The sequence below is a fragment of the Coenobita brevimanus genome, chromosome 45 (genome assembly GCF_032717465.1).
Source record: "Coenobita brevimanus isolate Jiangsu-jjx chromosome 45, ASM3271746v2, whole genome shotgun sequence".
Taxonomy (NCBI): Eukaryota; Metazoa; Arthropoda; class Malacostraca; order Decapoda; family Coenobitidae; genus Coenobita; species Coenobita brevimanus.
This window is the reverse complement of record NC_136998.1, coordinates 37,754,596-37,775,064: the sequence shown is the minus strand read 5'-3', so window position 1 is coordinate 37,775,064 and position 20,469 is coordinate 37,754,596.

Here is a 20,469-nt window from a genome sequence, read left to right as displayed (position 1 = left end):
TTCCTACCTGTCTTTCTCCTGATTTACCATTCTTTAACTCATCTTCCTCGTATGATTCTCTTTCTCCCTATTCCTCTTCCTTTTTTTTCCTGTATTCATCATATTATTTCCCTCCATCACCTTTCTTCCCCTTCCTCCTCTCCCTCCCCATCACCCTCCTGCCCCTTCCCCTTCTCCCCCCTTCCTTTCCCCTCCCATCACTCACCTCTCTCCATCACTCCTGACACCCCCTCCCAGTTCCCCTTGTTCCTTTCACCTCCCATCCTCTCTCTACTTACCTTCCTCTCCGTTATTCCCTCCCTCTCTTCTCAGAACCCCTGCCCACCTCCTTACCTTCCCTCATGCTTCCCCTCTCTTCCCCTCCCCTCCTCTTCCATCCCTCCCCCAATATCTCCCCTTCCCTCCACTGAGTCCACTTTCCCCTCCCCTGTCACACTACTCTCCCTCCTCCCTCCGTGTGAACGCCCCCCCTTCTTCTCACCTCCCCCCTACCAAACCTTCCCTCCCGCATTCCCCCCTTCCCTCCTCTCCTCTCCCTTTCCCCCTCCCCCTTCTCTCATATCCCTACCAAACCTTCACTCCCCCTTCCTTCCCCCCTCTCCTCTCCACTCCCCCTTCCTTCCCCCCTCTCCTCTCCACTCCCCCTTCCCCCATTTCCCCTTCCCCCTTCTTCTCCCCGTTTCCCCCTTCCCCCTTCTCTCATACCCCCACCAAACCTTCACTCCTGCATTCTCCCCTCCCCCCCTCCCCCCTCCCCCCGGCGGAAGTTAACCATCGCCTCACCGCCTCGTTTGCATCTCAATACCTCGTAAATCCATAATGGCGGGGCCCGGGTTCGATTCCCACCCCGCTGAAGACGTCCCCGCTCCGGTAGCAGTCTCACCTTTCCTAGACAACCCCCTCTCCCCTCCCCTACACCCCTCCCATCCTCCCCTCCATTCCCCACCCTTTCCTCTCCCCCTCCCCTCTACCCCCTCCCTCCTCCCTCCCCCTCCCTTCCCTCTCCCCCTCTCGAAAATCCCACCCCTCACCCCTCACCCCTCCAAAGACCCGTATTCTCGTTGGTAAGAAGACTCCTTTGCACCTCTTCCTTAGGGATTTATTCTCCAAACTACTCATAAACATCCCCCTTTTTTACTTCATATATCTTTTTAATCTCCATATAACACACGAGAAAAGTGTAACGGAGCAGAATCAGGAATAAATCGGTAAGGAAGAGGTGTTAGTAAGCTTCCTACCCATACGAAAAGAAAAGAGTAACGGAGCAGAATCAGGAATAAATCTGTCAGGAAGAGGTGTTAGTAAGCTTCCTACCCACACAAGAAGAAAAGAGTACCGAAGCAGAATCAGGAATAAATCGGTAAGGGAGACGTGTTAGTAAGCTTCCTACTAGCGCGAGAAGACTGCCTCTATCCTCAACTAATCCGGATTGTTGGAAAAACGGTTTGTCTAAGTGAGTTTCTGTAGTCAGGTAAGAAAATGGATCTAGAAATTGTTTAGATCGCCAAAAGGACACACACACACACACACACACACACACACACACACACACACACACACACACACACACACACACACACACACAGAAGCAGCAGCAGCGTCAAGGGTTGTTAAACTGTAAAATGTGACAGAATTTGCATGGGTAATTGGTGGGGGGGGGGGGAGAGACACTGAAAAGGGGGTGAGGGATGAGTCTTTGGGGTGATGTGGGGTGAAGGAGGGGTTGAAGGGGAGGAGAGAGAAAGGAGGGGGTTGGAAGGGTGGAGATGAAAGGGAGGGGTTGGGGAAATGGTGGAGAATATTAGCCCTAGCTCAGTACTATGCTTGATGACAATAGTTTTATATTTGATGATAAAAGAATATTGAGGTCCTCCACTGCCAATCGTACGTGTGTGTGTGTGTGTGTGTGTGTGTGTGTGTGTGTGTGTGTGTGTGTATTTGAGTATGTATGTGTGCGTGCATGTGTGTAAAACCACATTTTATACTGTAATGTCTCTACCCTCAAAAAAATCCATACAAAGGACTACTCTTTGTACTTAGAGCACAAGGCACATAGCACAATAAAAGAGAATTACAGTACTCCTTCGCCCTTTGTGTGTTCTTATGCAATCCTGAGGCAGTGGAGATAATTCCTCAACTTCTTATTTAACACTAGGAGCTGTTTCTAAGATTCCCAAACACCTCTTCCTCAGCGATCTATTCCGGACATTACACCTGAATATCCTCTCGTGTGTGGAGGTGTTAAAATAAATCGCTTAGAAAAATGTGCTGCGGAAACTTCTGTACCACTGGAAATGCTGAAAAATAATAAAATCGTTTTTTTTTCTCTCTCTCTTTACTATTCATATTATTTTTTCTCCTGGTCTTCCTTTGCCTCTCTTTTTTCCCTCCATCTCTCTCTCTCTCTGCTCTCCTCCTCTTTCCTTCAGTCTCTCCCATCTCTTCCCTCCCATCTTTCTCTCCAGTTCTCTCATCTCTCCATCCCCCCCCTCCCTTGCCTGCCTCTTCCCTTCATCTCTATCCATTCCCCCCTCCCCTTCCTCCCTCTATCTTTCACTGTTTTCCCTCCTTATCTCCGTCCTCTTCCCTTCCTTTCTTTCCCCTTTCCTCCCTCCTCTCCCTTATATTTCCCCATTTTTCTCCACTCCTTTCCCCTCAGTCTCTCCCCTCTATTCCCTCCCCAGACTCTTCCCTTCTTCTCTCCCCTCCCCAGACTCTTCCCTTTCTCCCCTCCTACTCTCCCTTCTCTTCCCTTTCCAGACTCTTCCCTCTCTCCCCTCCTTTTCTACTCTCTCTCCCCTTCATCTCTCCCCCTCTCTTCCCCTTTCTCCCCTCCTTTTCTCTCCCTTCTCTTTCCTCTCTCCCCTTCTTCTCTCCCCTCTCTTTCCTCTCCCTCTTCCTCCTTCGGTGCAAAATTAGAGGAAAATGGAGGAGATAATGTACAGAACTGCAGAGGGGCGTTGGAGGATATTAGTAGGAGAGCAGCCCCGGGATTTATAGGGGAGGGGAGGTGAAGGGGAGGAGGGGAGGAGATGAAGGGGAGGAGGGGAGGAGATGAAGGGGAGAGATAGTGAGGAGGGGAGGAGATAGTGAGAAGGGGAGGAGATGAAGGGAAGGAGGGGAGGAGATGAAGGGGAGAGACAGTGAGGAGGGGAGGAGATGAAGGGGAGAGATAGTGAGGAGGGGTGGAGCGGAGATGAAGGGGGGGAGGGGAGGAAATGAAGGGGAGAGATAGTGAAGGATGGAGAGGAGATGAAGAGGAGGATGGGAGAAGATGAAGGGGAGACAGAGTGAGGAGTAAGGCAGAGATTGAGAGGAGAAATGGAGGGGAGGTGAAGAGGAAGAAGAGGAGGTGAGGAGGGACAATGAGGACTGAAATGAGAGGAGGAAAGGGGAGAAAAGTGAGAGGTGGAAAGTAGAAGGAGGGGAGATATAAAGGAGAGGAGATTGTGAAGGAAGATGAGGGAGGAGGAGAGGGGAGGGATGAGGGAAGAGAGGGAGAAGGGGAAAGATAAAAAAGGATGAGGGGAAAATGAAGGGGAAGTGGGGGAGAAAGCTGAAGGGGAGATGAGAACGAAAATGAGGGAGGGGAAAGGAAATGAAGGGGAGGGGAGGGGGGATGAAGAGAGAAGGGGAAGAAGAAAAAGAAGTGAGGGGAAAGAGAGTACGAGCATTAAAGATTAAAGTGAGAGAGAGAGAGAGAGAGAGAGAGAGAGAGAGAGAGAGAGAGAGAGAGAGAGAGAATAAAGCAAGGGAGGGGAGCGGGCGTAATGGAGGCAGATTGGGAGAGGCCAAATGAACGGTTTTAGATATAGAGAAATAGAATGGAAGGGGAGGAGGAGAAGAATGGACCAGGGAGGAAGGGGAGAGGGAATAAAGAAGGGAAGAGGAGGGGAGAGAGAGAAAATAGGGGAGCAGGGAGCAACATAAGAATGGGAATGAAGGAGACGCGTTAGTAAATAGGGGAGAGAGGAGAGTTGTGGAGAGTCAGGTGGAGCTAGAAGAGGGGAGCTGGTGATACATGGAGATAGAGGAGAGCTGTGTAGAGCTGGAAGGAATTAAGCTTTACAGAGGAGAGCTTTAAAGAACTGTAGCGAGGAATTATAGGGAAAATAAATAGCCACTTAAAAGGAATCAAGTTAATGGGGAGAGGAAGAGTTACATAGATAAAGGGTATATTTACGTGGTTACAAAGAAATGTAACAAAGGGATACACACGAGTTACATAGAAGAGATAGGGATAACTAAAGATACATAGGAATACAGATGATATAGTTGAGGGATTAAAAGTTACAAAGGGGAAATACATAAGCATAAAGGGAGAGTGAATATGGATTACATGGTTGCACAGATAAAGAGGATGGTAGGGAGTTACAAAGGACAAAGGGAGCACATAAGGGAGTACAAAGGGAATATAAAGGGGTATAAAGCGAGTAAGGGAGTGCAAATAGAGTACAAAGGGAGTTTAAACAGTACAAAGGGAGAACAAAAAGAGTACAAAGAGAGTATAAAGGGAGTACAAGGGAAGTAAAAAAGGGAATACAAAGGGAGTACAAAGGGAATACAATGGAAGTACAAAGGGAGTACAAAGGGAATACAAAGGGAGTACAAAAGGAGTACAAACGGAATATAAAGCAAGTACAAACGGAGTACGAAGGGAGTACAATGGGAGTACGAAGGAGAGGACTTGCAAAGAGGTACAGAGAAGAGTTACATAGAATTGCATAGTAAGTTTAGGCGGGATACAGAAGTTACGAAGAAAGAGATATACACTGAGAAGGAACGTAATTGCAGCTGTTAGAGAGAGAGAGAGAGAGAGAGAGAGAGAGAGAGAGAGAGCTGGGACCATTACAGTAAAGAAGCACTATTAATGACCGCCCCAGTGTGTAGTCTTGCCTCCTTTATTACCAGTCATGTGTGTGTGTGTGTGTGTGTGTGTGTGTGTGTGTGTGTGTGTGTGTGTGTGTGTGTGTGTGTGTGTGTGTGTGTGTGTGTGTGTGTGTGTGTGTGTGTGTGTGTGTGTGTGTGTGTCCTCTATTACTACAGAGTACACCATTATATTTTACTTTACACTGCTGCAGTCCTGTGTGTGTGTGTGTGTGTGTGTGTGTGTGTGTGTGTGTGTGTGTGTGTGTGTGTGTGTGCATGAATAACTCCATGTATGTATGTTTATATCTGTGTGGATTCAGGTTTCTTTTCTTTCGCTCATTCTTCATCATCATCGTCATCATCATCATTATCATTATATTATTATTATTATTATTATTATTATTTTAAATGGAACTTTTCTGGTGGTCGGTTTCGTAGTATGTCTGGGTTCAGTTCGTACTCGGGGCAGTCATTTAAGTGGGTGCAGTAGTGTGTCCCTACATGTGTTCACACGTGTTTGCATTCTACTTAGGGGCTCTGGATGATGTATTGCTCAAAGACTCTCTCTCTCTCTCTCTCTCTCTCTCTCTCTCTCTCACACACACACACACACACACACACACACACACACACACACACATCATCATCATCATCATCACCATCATCATCATCAACCATCACCATCACATTAATTCTCTCTCTCTCTCTCTCTCTCTCTCTCTCTCTCTCTCTCTCTCTCTCTCTCGTCTGTATGTATGCGGGTCTGGGTTTGCATACCTGTTGATGAGGGCCCCAGGTAATGTAATTTGTTTGAGCCTCTCACCTGGATTTTTTCTTTCTCCTTTTTAACACCTGAATTTTTTCTTTTTTCTTTTTTCTTACGAAGGTTGTGGTGTTTTTTTTTTCTCTCTCTTTCTCACATCCATTTCTTTTGCTCTTCTTTCTCTCATCTTCTCTTCTCTTCTTCTCTTTCTCCTCTTCTCTTCCCTCTTCTCTCTTTGACATGGGATTTTAGCTCAGTGAAAGTTTTTAATTCCTGTGTATTTTTGAGAGAGAGAGAGAGAGAGAGAGAGAGAGAGAGAGAGAGAGAGAGAGAGAGAGAGGAGCATCAACAGAAAAGAAAGGGAAAGAAATAAAAAGCAGAGGCAGAGAAAAAGGGAAAGATGAAGGAAAGATGGAAAAGTCGAAAACAGGGAAGCAATTGGAGGATAGGGGAGGGAAATACACGGATGAAGAGAGAGAAATGGAGAGGAGGGGAGAGAAATGAGAGGAGAGGAGGAAGAAAAGTGAAGGAGAGAAAGGAGGGGAAGGGAGAAGTAAGGGAGGAGAGGGGATAGAAGCGAAGGAGGAAGGAGGAGGGAACATGAGGAGGAAAGTGGAGGAAAGAGGAGAGGGATATTAGCACTTAGTTAATCAGGAGAAAGAGAGAGAGAGGGAGGGAGGGATGGAGGGAGGGATAGTGTATTACATCTGCATACATTCTCTCACTCTCTCTCTCTCTCTCTTTCTCTCTCTCTCTCTCTCTCTCTCTCTCTCTCTCTGGTGTGTGTGTGTGTGTGTGTGTGTGTGTGTGTGTACAGGAAGCAGGGTGGACCACGTAATACCCACCACATTACCATATAAACGATACCACACTCACCACACCACCATTTTACACCCTCCCTCACCACCTACCTACCTCTCTCCACCTCTCCCTCCTCCCCCTCCACCTTCCCCCTCCCTCTCCACCTCCTTCCTCACCTCCCCATCTCCATCCCTCTCCACTTCTCTCCACTCCCTCTCCACCACTGACTTCTCTCTCCTTCATTTTCTCTTTACCTCACTCTTTCTCCATCACCTTTTACGCTCTCTCTCTCTCTCTCTCTCTCTCTCTCTACCTACCTACCTACCTACCTATCCTTTTTCCTCCTACCACCTCCAACATCTCTACTTCCACTTATCACTTTCTCAGTCTTCAACATCACATTTCACCTACATCACAACCATCACCACCATCATCACCAGCACCAGCACCACCACCTCCACCAGCACCACCACCAAAATCTCACTTTCATCCTCCACCAACATCACCACCATCAGTCACCACCACCCGCCCTACCATGCATCACCTTTGTCACCACCACTTCCAAAGAAGTCACTACAGTCACCACTACCACAATCATCACCACTACCATCACCGCAACCATCACCACTACCACAATCACCACCCTTACCACAATCATCACCTCTATCATCATCACAATCACCACCCCTACCACCATCACCACCACTACCACAGTCATCACCATTACCATCACCACAACTACCACCCATACCACAATCACCACCCCCACCACAATCACCACCACGACCACAATCACCACCACGACCACAATCACCACCACGACCACAATCACCACCACGACCACAATCACCACCACGACCACAATCACCACCCACTTCCCTTGTTGCATAAATTCATAGGCCACCTGACCACAACCCATTGCAAATACATTCTCGCCTAATTCGCTGCACATTTTTTAGCTTTTTTTACAGTTACCCCCTCCATATCATGCTCTCTCTCTCTCTCTCTCTCTCTCTCTCTCTCTCACACACACACACACACACACACACACACACACACACACACACACACACACACACACACACACACTCTCTCTCTCTCTCTCTCTGCTTTCCATCCATTTTCTTTCTCCCCCCTACTCTGCTGTTCGCTCTCCTCCATGACTCTTTTCCTCCCCCACTTTTCCTCGCTCCCTCCCTCCCTCCCTCCCTCTCTCTCTCCCTCCCTCCCTCCCTCCCTCCCTCCCTTAATGTATCCTAGGGAGTGAGGGTGTGGGTGATCGGGTTAAGTTTGTCTTGTAACTGGACATTTTTTGTGTCGTGTTGCAAACGAGGCTGATGGTGATCTTAAGGAGACGTGGAGTGGATTGCAAGGAGGAGGAGGAGGAGGAGGAGGAGGAGGAGGAGGAGGAGGAGGAGGAGGAGGAATAAAAAGACAGAATTAATGGAGAAGAAGCAGAAGAATAAGGATGATGATGATGATGATGATGATGATGATGATGATGATGATGATGATGAGGAGGAGGAGGAGGAGGAGGAGACGGAACTGGTGGAGGAGAAAGAGAAAGAAGAGGGAGCTGATGAAGAAAGAAGAGGAGGGAAATGATGGAGATGACGATTGGGAAGGTATCTGATGAAAGGAAGAAGACGGAGAAAAAGATAAGGAAGGAATCTGATGGAGGAAGAGGAGGAAGGAAATGATGGAGGAAAGAGAGAGAGGCGAACTGATGGAGGAGGAAGAGAAGGGAAATGATGGAAGAGAGAGAGGAAGAAAGGAGGGAACTGATGTAGGAGAAAGAAAGGGACGTGAACTTATATGTGAAATGGAAGGCAAGGCATCGAAATGTCAGAAAAAGAGAAAGAAAGAGAGAGAGAGTGAGAGAGAGAGAGAGGGGGAGGGGAGGGGGGAAGGAAAGAAGAGAGGACATAGAGAGACAAATAAAGAGACAGAGACACCCACCATATCCAATAAACCTCAGTAAAGATCAATTTTTACGATTTTCGAAAGATCTGACTCATATTTCCCGTGCAATTTATCATCTAATATTATACCTTTTGCTTCACTATCAGGGCAAATTGATAGGCTTTTGGCACTGGGCGGGTCCTACCTGTGGGGAGAGGCAATTAGGGCGGGGCTTTGGCAGGTGATTCACGGAAGGTTGTGTGTGGGGGGGGGTGAGGGTTAGGCGGGGTGTGGGGGAGTGTTGGTGTGGATGTGGGTGTGGGGGGGTTAGTGTGTGTGGGTGTGGGTGTGGATGTGTGTGTGTGTGTGTGTGTGTGTGTGTGTGTGTGTGTGTGTGTGTGTGTGTGTGTGTGTGTGTGTGTGTGTGTGTGTGTGTGTGTGTGTGTGTGTGTGTGTGTGTGTGTGTGTGTGTGTGTGTGTGTGTGTGTGTGTGTGTGTGTGTGAATCAAAAAACATCAAATTTCTTCCCCTCTCTCGTTTCTTCTTCCCCTTCCCTTCCATTTTCTTTAGTCCCCCTTTCCTCCCTCTCCCCATTTCAGTTTCTTCTTCCCCTTTCATCTTTTCACCTTCCTCTTCACTCCCCTTCCCCACTCCCAACCCCTCTTCTCTGCACCTCTCATTTTCTTCCTGTCTTCCTCCCACACCCCTCAACTTTCCTCCCCTCCCCTCTGTTCCCCTTTCCCTCCCCTCCTCCCCTCCCCTTCCCTTTCCTTCCCCCTCCTTATCCTTCTTACACACACTACCCAACCCTTTAGAACAGCTTTGAATAAATCACTGACAATATATAAATTATTTACTAACCACAAAATCTTTCAGTCTCAGCATATATCTTTCTCTCAAATCCCCTCTCTCTCTTTTTTCCCACAAATTCTCTCTCTCTTTTTGCTCACAATTTCTCTCTCTCTCTCCCTATTTTCTTTTTTCTCTCCTCTCTCGATCGTAAGTCAGGTCGCTCTCATTTACATATATATATTGATATACTGTAGACTTGAGCTTACTGGAAATCATAAATGTATTGAAGGGTTTTTGTGACTGGGTGTGTGTGGATGGGAGAGGTGATTTATGCGTTGAGAGAGAGAGAGAGAGAGAGATTAATGTGGGGTGGTTGACGGGATTATGCGGTAGTTAATGATAGTATTGATTGTGTTTGTGTGTGTGTGTGTGTGTGTGTGTGTGTGTGTGTGTGTGTGTGTGTAACGTGACGGTTCACTTCTCTCTGATATGTTTTCTCCCTTCTCCCTTCCCGTTTCTTTCTCCCCCTCTTCCACCATGCTTCCCCTCCCTCCCCACTTCTTCTATATACTTCCTCCTTTACACCTCCTCTGTTCCTTACTCTCCTTCCATTTTTCCACTCCCCACCTCCTTCCCCTTCTCCCCTCTCCCTCCTCCCCTCCCCAAGTTTTTCTGTCCCCTACCTCCTCATAGTCTCCCTTTCTTTACACATCCCCTCCCTTCCCACTAACATCACAATCTGTTTCTCAACTCCCCATCCTCTTACATCCACTCCCCATCTCACCTTCTATCCTCTCCCCATTCTTTCCTCTCCCACTTTCTCTCCCATCCCTTCTCTTCCACATCCTACCCTTCCGATCTCACATCTCCAGTGCCTCTCACTCCGCTGCCATATCCTGTTACCCCTCCATCCTGTTTCATCCCTTCCCTTCCACAAACTCTTCCCTCTATCCCCACTCCACCCCTCTCTTCCTTCTAGCCAACACTCTTCCATCCTACGAATCCTACATTCTATCTCTCCCCCTCTCTCTCCTCCCCTCCCTCTTTTCTCCCTTCCCATAACCCCCTCCCCTCCTCATTCATCCCTCACTTTCCTTTCCCTCTCTAAACTTCACATCTTGCCTCTCCTCTCCCATTTCCCTCACTCTCTTCTCACTTCCCCGTCCTCCTCTTCCTTCGTCCTTCCTCCATTCCCCTTTTCTTCCCGCTTCCTTTCCTTCTTCCCATCTCCCTCCGTTTTCTCCCTCCCCCTAGGATTCCTCTCCCCTTTCTCCCCTTTCCACAAACATTCCATTTTATCTCCCCCTTTTCACCATTCCCTCATCCCCCCATCCTTCTTTTCTCCAACGTTTCTCTCTTCCTCTTTTCTTTTTTTCCCCTCTTCCTCGTCATTCCCCTCCCGCTCCAACAAACTCTACATTCTGTGTCTCTCTCCCCTTCCTCCTCTCTCTCTCTCTCTCTCTCTCTCTCCTCTCTTATATTCTTTTCCTCGCTTCACACCTCTTCTTCAACATTCCTCTCCCCATCACACAAACTCTACAGCCTGTTTCTCCCTCCCCTCACCCCTCTCTCTTCTCTCCCCCTCCCTCACATCCACCCCTGCGTGGCAGTGGGGGGCAAGGCAGGGAGGGGGAGCGGAAGGGGGGAGGAGGAGCTGGAGGAGGGAGGGAAGGAGAGGGGAGGGGAGGCAATGTGTGGAGTCACCTACCGCTAATATATCACCCCATAATGTTGCCTTTGTCCTGGCTCGACCTAGAAATATTGAGCTTCATGTTATACTCCCCACTCCCCTCCCCTCCCCTCCCCTGGTCCCCACCCCCTCCTCATCGCCCCCTCCCATCTCCCCTACTGCTTCTCCCCTCCCCTCTCGCTTCTCGCCCTTTCCTTTCTCCCTTCTTTGCTCTCCCTCTCTTCTCTTCTCGATTCTCAGTCCCTCCTTCCTTTCATTCCCCCTTCCCTCCCTTCCCTTTCCCTCTTCTAGCCTTTCATTGCCCTCGGCTCTCTCTCTCTCTCTCTCTCTCTCGTACTACCAAACCACCTCACTCTCTATAAAATCTATGTATCAGTGTCACTGTGTGTAATTCCCGTCTCTCCCCATCCCTAGCTTCCTCTCACATCCTTCCTACCTCTTCTTTTTTCCTCTTTCTTGTTCCTATCCCTCTCTCCCCATCTTCTGCCTCTCCCCACCATTTTCCTCCCAACCTTCTCCTACTTCATTCATCTCCTTCTTTCTTCCTCCTACTCTATGGCTCTGGTCCCTTTTACTCTCCCTTCCCGTCCCCTTCCCTCCCCTTCCCTCTCATCTCCCTTCTTCATTCCTATCCTATTTTATCCTCCCCTTTCCTCTCATCTCCTCTCATCTCACCCCCTCTCCTCTCATCTCATCTCCTCTCCTATCCCCTCTCCTCTCTGTTCATTTTTTCTCTTCCTCCCCACTCCACACCCCTACTATCCACTGCTCTCCCCTTCCTCTCTACTCCTCTCCCCCTCCTCTCCCCTCTTCTCTGCACTCATCTGCCTCTCCTTCTCCACACCTCTTGCTCCCCTTTTCCCCAGTCCACTCCCTACTCCCCACTCCCCACAAACCACCACGGCAAGAATGGCTCACGTCAGGCTGGAGTTTTGGGTGCAGGGTAGGGGTCGGCTAGGTCGTGTTCGGTGCGGGGGCGGGCTCGGAATATCTTAACCAGTAATGTAAACACGCCACACCGTGCCGAAGTGGACCCGTGGCGCCGATTTATGCCCTCGAGGTGAACTCCTCAGGTGGGGTCCCGAAACTTGACTTTTGCGCCGAAATCTCCTTGACCCTTTTCCGAAATTTTGACTGCAATTTTTGAAAAACGTTAATGTAGACAAGATTATATTAACACTATTGAATAAAACACGGAATTAAACCAGGGAATTTCTTGACCATGAGAAGGTTAATTGTACTGCAGTCAACTTCCCCATAGCACTTCTTCTTGACTAGCTTCCTATTCTGCTGATATTGTGACAACCCAGCATTCAAGGTGAAGAGATGGCAATATTAGGCCAGGTTAGAGTGAAAGGGGCATAGTATCAACACCAGCGAGCTTGTGTGACTGTCTCCCACTGAATATAATCGCTTGGGGTGGACTGGGATTAAAAAAATATAGAGTTAGAGAGTTATCCCGACCATGAGAAGGCTTTTAAAACACCCACAGACTCCTCACCTGAAACACAGCCCATGCACAGAGAATCATCGAACCTCTCCACTTGAAATATATCAGTTTTGACTCCCAGGACAAACACCCACTTAGAGTAATCTATTGCCTTCCTTTTACATAGATCTGTTGAGAGTTACCCTTTGAAACACGCGCCTTTAAGACATGTAATAAGTCTCTGTAATATATTAAGTATATAATTTACAGTGGTTTTCCTTATTGCACACGCACACGCACACACACACACACACACACACACACACACACACACACACACACGTCCGCCAGCTTTGTGTGAGTGTGAAAGGGTGCAAAGGTAAAAGATACTACTAAATATAATGAAATAAATAAATAAAAATAGACAGACAGGTAGATGAACTGAGAGAGAGAGAGAGAGAGAGAGAGAGAGAGATGGCCATTGATAAGGACAGACGTGGGGCCACAATTACTCCTTCTGTTGTCAGTTCTGTAAGACCCCGCGGGTGGTAGGCAAGGGGGGAGGGGGGAGGGGGGGAGGGGAGGAGGAGTGGGGAGGGGAGTGGGAAGGATTGGGGAATGGAAATGATTGGGAAGGGAAGTGGAAATGGTTGGGAAGGGAAGTGGGGAGGATTGGGGAGAGGAGAGATAAGGATTGCAGAAAAGGGGGGCGAAGGACTGGAGAGGGGAATGAGAAAGATTTGGGAGTGGGAAAGACTGAGGAGGGGAGGGAGATAAGGACTACGGAGAAAGGGGGAGACGGATTGGGAAGGGACTGGGAAGGACTGGGAGGGAAGTCGGAAGGACTGGAAGGGGGGTGGGAAGCACTGGGGAATGGAGAGATAAGGATTGAGGGGGGAAAGATAGGGATTGGGGAGGGAGAGATAGGGATTGGGGAGAGAGAGGGTTAAGGGTTACTGAGAGGGGCAGAAGGAGTGAGGAGGGAATTGGGAATGATTGGGAAAGGAGAGTGTTAGGGATTGGAGAGGGAATGGGAAGGATTGGGGTGGGGAAGGAAAAAGGATTGCTGAGAGGGAGAAGAAGAATTGGAGGGGGGAGTGGGAATGATTGGGGAAGGGGAGGGATAAGGATTGCAAAGAGGGATGGATGATGGATAGGGGTCTGGAGGAGAAAGAAGGGGGAGAAGATAGGAGAGGAAAGGAGAGGAGAGAAAAATAAACAGGAAAACAAGAGAAGATTGGGAAAAGAGTTGTGGAGGGTGAGAGAGGAAGAAAGGGGATTGATGAGTAGGATGAGTAAAGTAAGGAAGAAGAGGGGAGGAAAAGGGGAGAGAAAGGGAGGGAGAGAGGAAGGGAAGGTTTGGGGAGGAGGGGAGGGGGAGGAGACGGGGGAGAGAACGGTGAAAGGGGTTCGGAAGAATGATGAATAGGAAAATGGGTAGGGGGAAGCATGAGAGGGGGAGGGGGATGCTGATGATGATGATAATGATGATGATGATGATGCGGAGGAGGAGGAGGAGGAGGAGGAGATGCAGGAGGAAGATGAGAAGGAGGAGAAGGATACTGTCAGAGAAGGATAAAAGACTAAAAATGGATGGAGGAACATGATGGAAGAGGGGCATAATGGAGGAGCAAGGAGGGAGGGAGAAGCAACAGGCTGGAGAAGGAAGAGGAGGGAGGGAGGGAGGGAGGGAGAAGCAACAGGATGGAGGAGGAGGAGGAGGAGGAGGAGGAAGCTCGTATTTAATCAACCTTTTCTCCCTCAACATTAACGATGACGGAAAAAAAGGTAGAAAAAAGACCTGGGATTTTTCACCTGAGCGGCCAAGGGGAGCCTGAAGGAAGAAAAAAGGGAGAACAAAAAAAAAAAAAGGGAGGAAGGAAGAAAGGGCAGGAGTCGAGACAATAACAGATGAATAGGGCTGTTAAAAATGGATCCGCAGGTGTGGGGGAAAAAAGGGAGGGGATGGGGGAAGGATTTGTGAGGGAGGTATGGGTGGAGAGTGAAGGTTGTGAGAGGGAGGTAAGAGGTAATGAAAAGGGGTTTTACAATGAGAGAGAGAGAGAGAGAGAGAGAGAGAGAGAGAGAGAGAGAGAAGGGTGAGAATACCTAATAAATTTTAAAGGACTGGAGATAGTCTAATAAAGAGAGAAGCAGATAATACCTAATAAAGACAGCAGTCGGAAAGAGAGAAAAAGAGGAATACAATGAAAGAGGGAGAAAAAAAAAAAGGGAGAAGAGGACGGATGAAATAGTAAAGTGAGAAAAGAGAGGAAAAGAGAACAGAGGAAGATAAAGAATGGAGGAAAAAAGAGAAGGAGGGATAAGGTAATGAAGAGAGGAAGACAGAAAAAAAGAGAAGAGAGAGCCCCAACAGAGAGGGCCGACTTTCAGACAGCCACAGAGGACCGACAGCTCTCTGGGGTCGGACAGCGGGGCCTTTGAAGTGACGTCCGCCTCTTTATGCCCCGTCAGGCCCCGAGCACCCATTGTTGGCCCTGGCTGAGCTAAACAATACGCCCTCTGAACGCTCCACACTGATACCATCCATCAAAATCACGCCCCACGCTCCGTAATTCTTCGCCCGCTTGTCGCAGTGTCTCGTGCCGTGGGAGGGGGGTCTTGTGGAGGAGGCTCTATTGTGTGGGGTGATGAATGATACAGCCGAGCAACCAAAACAATCCGCTTTGTGAGGCTGACACATCGAATCCCAGTTAATTTACTTAAAGAGATGGTTGCCGCCCTCCTCCCAGCGTCTTTTTCTTGCTCCTCCTCCCCCCACCATCCCTCCCTGCACGCACGCACTCTCTCCACACCCACTTCACCCACAGATACGACCACAACTACCACTCTGCTACCACTACCACCATTACAACTACCATCATGACAACTACCACTGCCAGCACCAATTATCACCAAAACTACCACTCAGACCCACCGGCACAACCACTATCCCACAACCATCACAACTGCTACCACCACAACTACCACTACTACTTTTAGCAGTGTTGGTTATCATCTCTACCGTCACAACTAGCCTACTACCATTACCAACATTGTTACCACTACCAACATTACCACCACTGCCTACAACTACAGCCACCACTACTACAACCACCACAACTACTGCCACCACAACTACAACTACCACTACTACACTACCAGTGCTACCATTACAAGTACTTCCTCCTATCACCAATGCATCCTTTACAACTACCTTCTTCGTGGTAGTAGTGGTAGGTGAGAGGGAAGATGGTAGTAACTGTGAATGGTTAGGAAAGGAGATGGTGTTAGGGAGGTGATAGGTGGTAGTGCAGTAGTTTATTCTCTCTCTCTCTCTCTCTCTCTCTCTCTCTCTCTCTCTCTCTCACACACACACACACACACACACACACACACACACACACACACACACACACACACACCACAACACCGGGTCTGAATGTGCTATCCAAACAACATCACAGCAGAGACGGCGGTGGGTGTTGGTGCCGAAGTAGTGACATGCGAGGGCTGCTGAGAATCGGGCCTTTGTTGGTGTGTCGTAGGTAGACTGGCTGTACCTCGAGAACAGGCTCCGTTGTCTTTGTCCAGAGGTGGATACAATAAGGGTTTGTTTAGAGTTGAGTGCATTAAGAAAAATATAAGGGAAAAGGCGAGATAATGAGGAGGGCAAGGAATGATAAAGGTGGTACTGAGAGAGAGAGAGAGAGAGAGAGAGAGAGAGAGAGAGATGAACGAGTATTCAAGTTAGTGTGTGTGTGTGTGTGTGTGTGTGTGTGTGTGTGTGTGTGTGTGTGTGTGTGTGTGTGTGTGTGTGTGTGTGTGTGTGTATGTGTGTGTGTATGTGTGTGTGTGTGTGTTTTGTGCTGGAGTACATGATGGAAGATATCGAAATGTGGTAGGAGGAGAGAGAGAGAAGGGGTCATTACTTAGCAGGGACACAGGAACACCGGGATGTCCACCCTCACAGGATGCAGCGTTGGGGAAGTAAAGAGAGAGACAGGAATACATGATAGGGAATTGAGAATTAAAGGGAGAAAATCCATCAAGCGTTTCCAAGCCTCTGTGTGCGCTCACCCAAGCACGGAACAGCGTCGTGGATGATACTTAAGGAACACTGCCCCCCCCCCCTCGCTCTCTCTCTCTCTCTCTCTCTCTCTCTCTCTCTCTCTCATTTTCTCTCTTTTTTTTTTCATGCATAACTCGTTCAAACTCCATTACTGTAGTCCCGCCGTCTGGCAACCCGGAATTAACAGCCCTCCCCCCTCTCGCCTGAGTTCCGTCCGGGTTGTGTTGCGGTGAGACGAAGACAGGGTGTGTGTGTGTGTGTGTGTGTGTGTGTGTGTGTGTGTGTGAAGATATAATTAGATACAGGGATCACACAGACTTCACCAGACAAACAGAGAGAAGAAAATAAAGAATAATAACAGCTTTAATTAAGAGGGCTTGAGAGAGGCAGAAGATATTAGATTTGCTCTGGGACACGAAAATTTAATCACACTGTACTCCCCCCCCCACACCTTACCCCTCTCACCCTCACCCATCAATCCCCCTCACCCCCACTCCCTTATCCCTAACCCCCTCACCCATGGACCCACTAACCTCACTCCCTCACTTCTCACTTCCCTCATCCCTTACTTCTCAACACCCACTCACCCCTCTTCATTCCGCCCTGTTCAACCTCCCACTCATCTCCCCCTCACCCTTCAGACCCCCACTTCTCCTCACCACCACCCCCTACCCTCTTCACCCCTCTCCCCTTCACCCCTCTCCCCTCCCCCAGCACCCCCAGCAGGTGAGACTAAGCACTCACGTCTGATGATAAGTCAACCTGTCATACCTGGAGTCTTTCTTGAGGCTATTAACTTCTCTCTTCTCTCCCTCCCTCCTAGTTTTTCTTCCCTCCTCTGCTCCCTACCCCCAACCTTCTCCTAATCACTCCTCTCCCCCCCACACACACACATTCTCTCATTTTCTCGTCTCTCCTTCCCTCCCCTTCTGTCCTTTGCGTCTTCCTTCTTTCCTTCCTTCTTCCCTTCCTTCCGTCTGGTCTTCTCTTCTCCCTTTATTCAGGTCCTCCTTCATCCCCTGTTTCCCCCTTTCTTTTCATTTATTCCTTTTTCCCCCCTCCTGTCTTCCTCCCTTAGCCCTGTTCATATCTCTCCCTTTTCTCATTTCCCACGTTCCTCTTTCTTTCCTCTCTCTCCTTCTTTCTTTCCTCTCTCTCCTTCTTTCTTCATCTCTTTTTCATTGCTTCCTCTTCCTTTATTTTTCTCTCCTCTCTCTTCCCCTCCCCACAGCTCTCCTCTCTCTCTCTCTCTCTCTCTCTCCCTCCCCCTCCCATGCTTAGTCACCTGTCAGTAAGAAAGAAAAGAAAATATACTTTATGAATAGAAGACATAGTGATCATATTTCTTTTCTCTCTTTTTTTTCTTTGACCGTAGCAGCCCATCACCTCCCAAAGACCTCGTTCACCTGTCGTCTTGAGAAAAATGACCCTAATGAAGAGAAAATTTAAAGGTGATTATTACCTGTCTTTCCACCCTCTTCTCAAGCTCCTCCTTCATGTCTTGGGAAAATAGGCCTTAAGAAGAGAAGAAATAGAGGTGAGTTTCCTACTGGTATTTCTTTCTCTTCTCTACCTCCACTTATTAATTGGATAATGGAAAATGAGCCTTAAGGATAGGGGACATAAGGCAGTTACTTGCTTTATCTCTCTCTCTCTCTCTCTCTCTCTCTCCTCTTCTTGACTCTCCTCTCGTCCTTCCCATTCCTCCTATCCTCTCTTTCCATCTCTCTCTTTTCTCCTCTTTTCCTTCCTCTTTTTAACTCCTCTCTCTCCTGTCTTTCCTCTCCTCTCCTTTTCTCTCCACACCTCTTATCGCTCCTCTCATTCTTTCCTCCTCTCAACGCTCCTACTCTTTGCTGTCATCCCATCTCCCTCTCTCTTTTCTTCTTTCCTGCTTTTCCTCCTGTTCTATCCTCTGCTCTCATCTCTTCCTCTCTCCTCTCCTCTCCTCTCTTCTCTTCTCTTTTTCACCCAGTGCAGACGTGAGGTGTACTCGAGGTGAGAGCATTGTGATGTAAATGCTCTTCTGGGGAGGTCTTGGGGGGAGGGGGGACGGGGAGGGGGATGGGGAGGGGGAGGGGGAGGGGGAGGGGGAGGGAAGGGTAAGGGAAGAGTCTGGAGGCTGTGGAGGGGAGGGGAAAGAGGGAGAGTAGTGGAGGCGTAGAGGGCGAATGAGAAGGAAGAGAGGTTGGAGTGTGGGTGAAGTAAGAGAGAGAGAGAGAGAGAGGATAAAAAGGCATGAGACGACTTGAAGAAGGAAGAAAAGGTTAAAGAAAAATAAAGTTAATAAGGAAGACCACAGACAAATAAAGCATGAAAGAATAAACTAAATATATCTATGAATCCAGATAAAAAAAAAAATAATAATGAAACGATAAACTGTGAACTAAGGACGAAGAATTGTGGATGAACGAAGGAAAGATAAGGGGAAAAGATAAGAGATAAGGGGAGTGAAATATTTAACCTCGTCAATACAGTAACTTGCCTTTTCTTGTTTTACTCTTTCTCCCCGACGATTCACTTAACTTAGGAAACAAATCTAGTATATTAGAAGTTAGAGAAGGCATTATCTAAGCCTTCTAGTTTAATAAGTCTCTCCTAACTCAAATATAATTCTTTGTAAACAGTAATAATGAAACTTAACCAACTGATTCTGGTGAGGTACTTTACTAGCTTCCTCTTCAAACTTCCAGACGAATTTATTTACCTTACTAGAACATCCTAATAATGAAGAGGTGAATAAAGACAAAGGCCTGTGAGATGAGCATGACTAGGAAAGAAATCAGAGGCCATTGAAGTGGAGGGGTTTAAAAGACGCTCTCGGCATGAAAAAGTTAGCAGACGAAAAACACCGCCTTCTCCTCCTCACGTCTTAATAACTTCTTAATCTTTTCGTCAATTACCAACCCTCCGCCGTTGATCGCTGACTTTCACTTTTTCTCCTCTCTCCTCCCTCCACTTCTTTTTCCTTTACTCTTTTCCTTTCAAAGTCTTCAATCTTCTTTTCTGTTCCTATTTTTTGTTTATGTTCCAATTTCTATTTTTCCTTTGGGCCACAAGAGGAGGGCCACTTCAGCCTGCAGTCCACTGGGTTCACGTTCAGATGAGCCCGGGACTTTTTTTTTTTTTTTCCCCAATTTTTTTTCTTCCCTCCTATTTCCACAACTCTCTCTCTCTCTCTCTCTCTCTCTCTCTCTCTCTCTCTCTCTCTCTCTCTCTCTCTCCATATCCATCCTGCTTTCCTTCCCAGTACACCAAATTGCTCTTCCTTCCCAATCTTCTTTTTTTTTCCCCAACACCCCAATATCTTTTTCTTTTTCCATCCCTTCCTTTCCTAAACTAATCCCCATACCCAGCATATTTTCCTTCCCCAATTCCCCAACTTCCCCTTCTTTTTCCCCAACATCTTTCTCTCCCATTTCCCCTTCTTCATTTCCCTTTCCCAGACACACTGCTTTTCCCCAACATTCTTTTCTCTTCCTTGTCCTCATTTTCCTTCCCCTTCCCTTTCCCCAAGTTCCTTTCCTTTTCCATCCATCCCCCCTCCCCTCCCCTCCCCCCACACCCAAATCGATACACTTAAAAAGACCCCATTAACCCTCTGACCCCCACCCCAACCCCCCACTTTTCCCCTTGAACCCCGCCCTTCCTCTTAAGTGTTCCCCCCAACTCAGCAAACATTTCTCCCCCTCCCCACCTCCTCTTCCTCTCCCTCCGGCCTTCCATTCTCCCCACGACCACTTCCCACTCCCTCCCCACTCTCACATCCCCATCCCCCCACCCAGTCATCAATTCCTCCTTCTCTGTCCACCCCTAACATTCACTCCTTCTCCCCACTTCCCTCAGCATCTTCCTCCCCTCTCCTCCCCTCCTTTCTCCAGCCAACTCCCCGCCTTCATCCTTCTTGTCAGTCTCCTAATAATATTCTTTCTTAGCCTTCGTAACAAAAAAGATATCTGAGGGCACACTTTTGCATCCTTACTGTGGCATTAATTTGTGTGTGTGTGTGTGTGTGTGTGTGTGTGTGTGTGTGTGTGTGTGTGTGTCTGTGTGTGTGTGTGTGTGTGTGTGTGTGTGTGTGTGTGTATGTGTGTGTGTGTGTGTGTGTGTGTGTGTGTGTGTGTGTGTGTGTGTGTGTGTGTGTGTGTGTG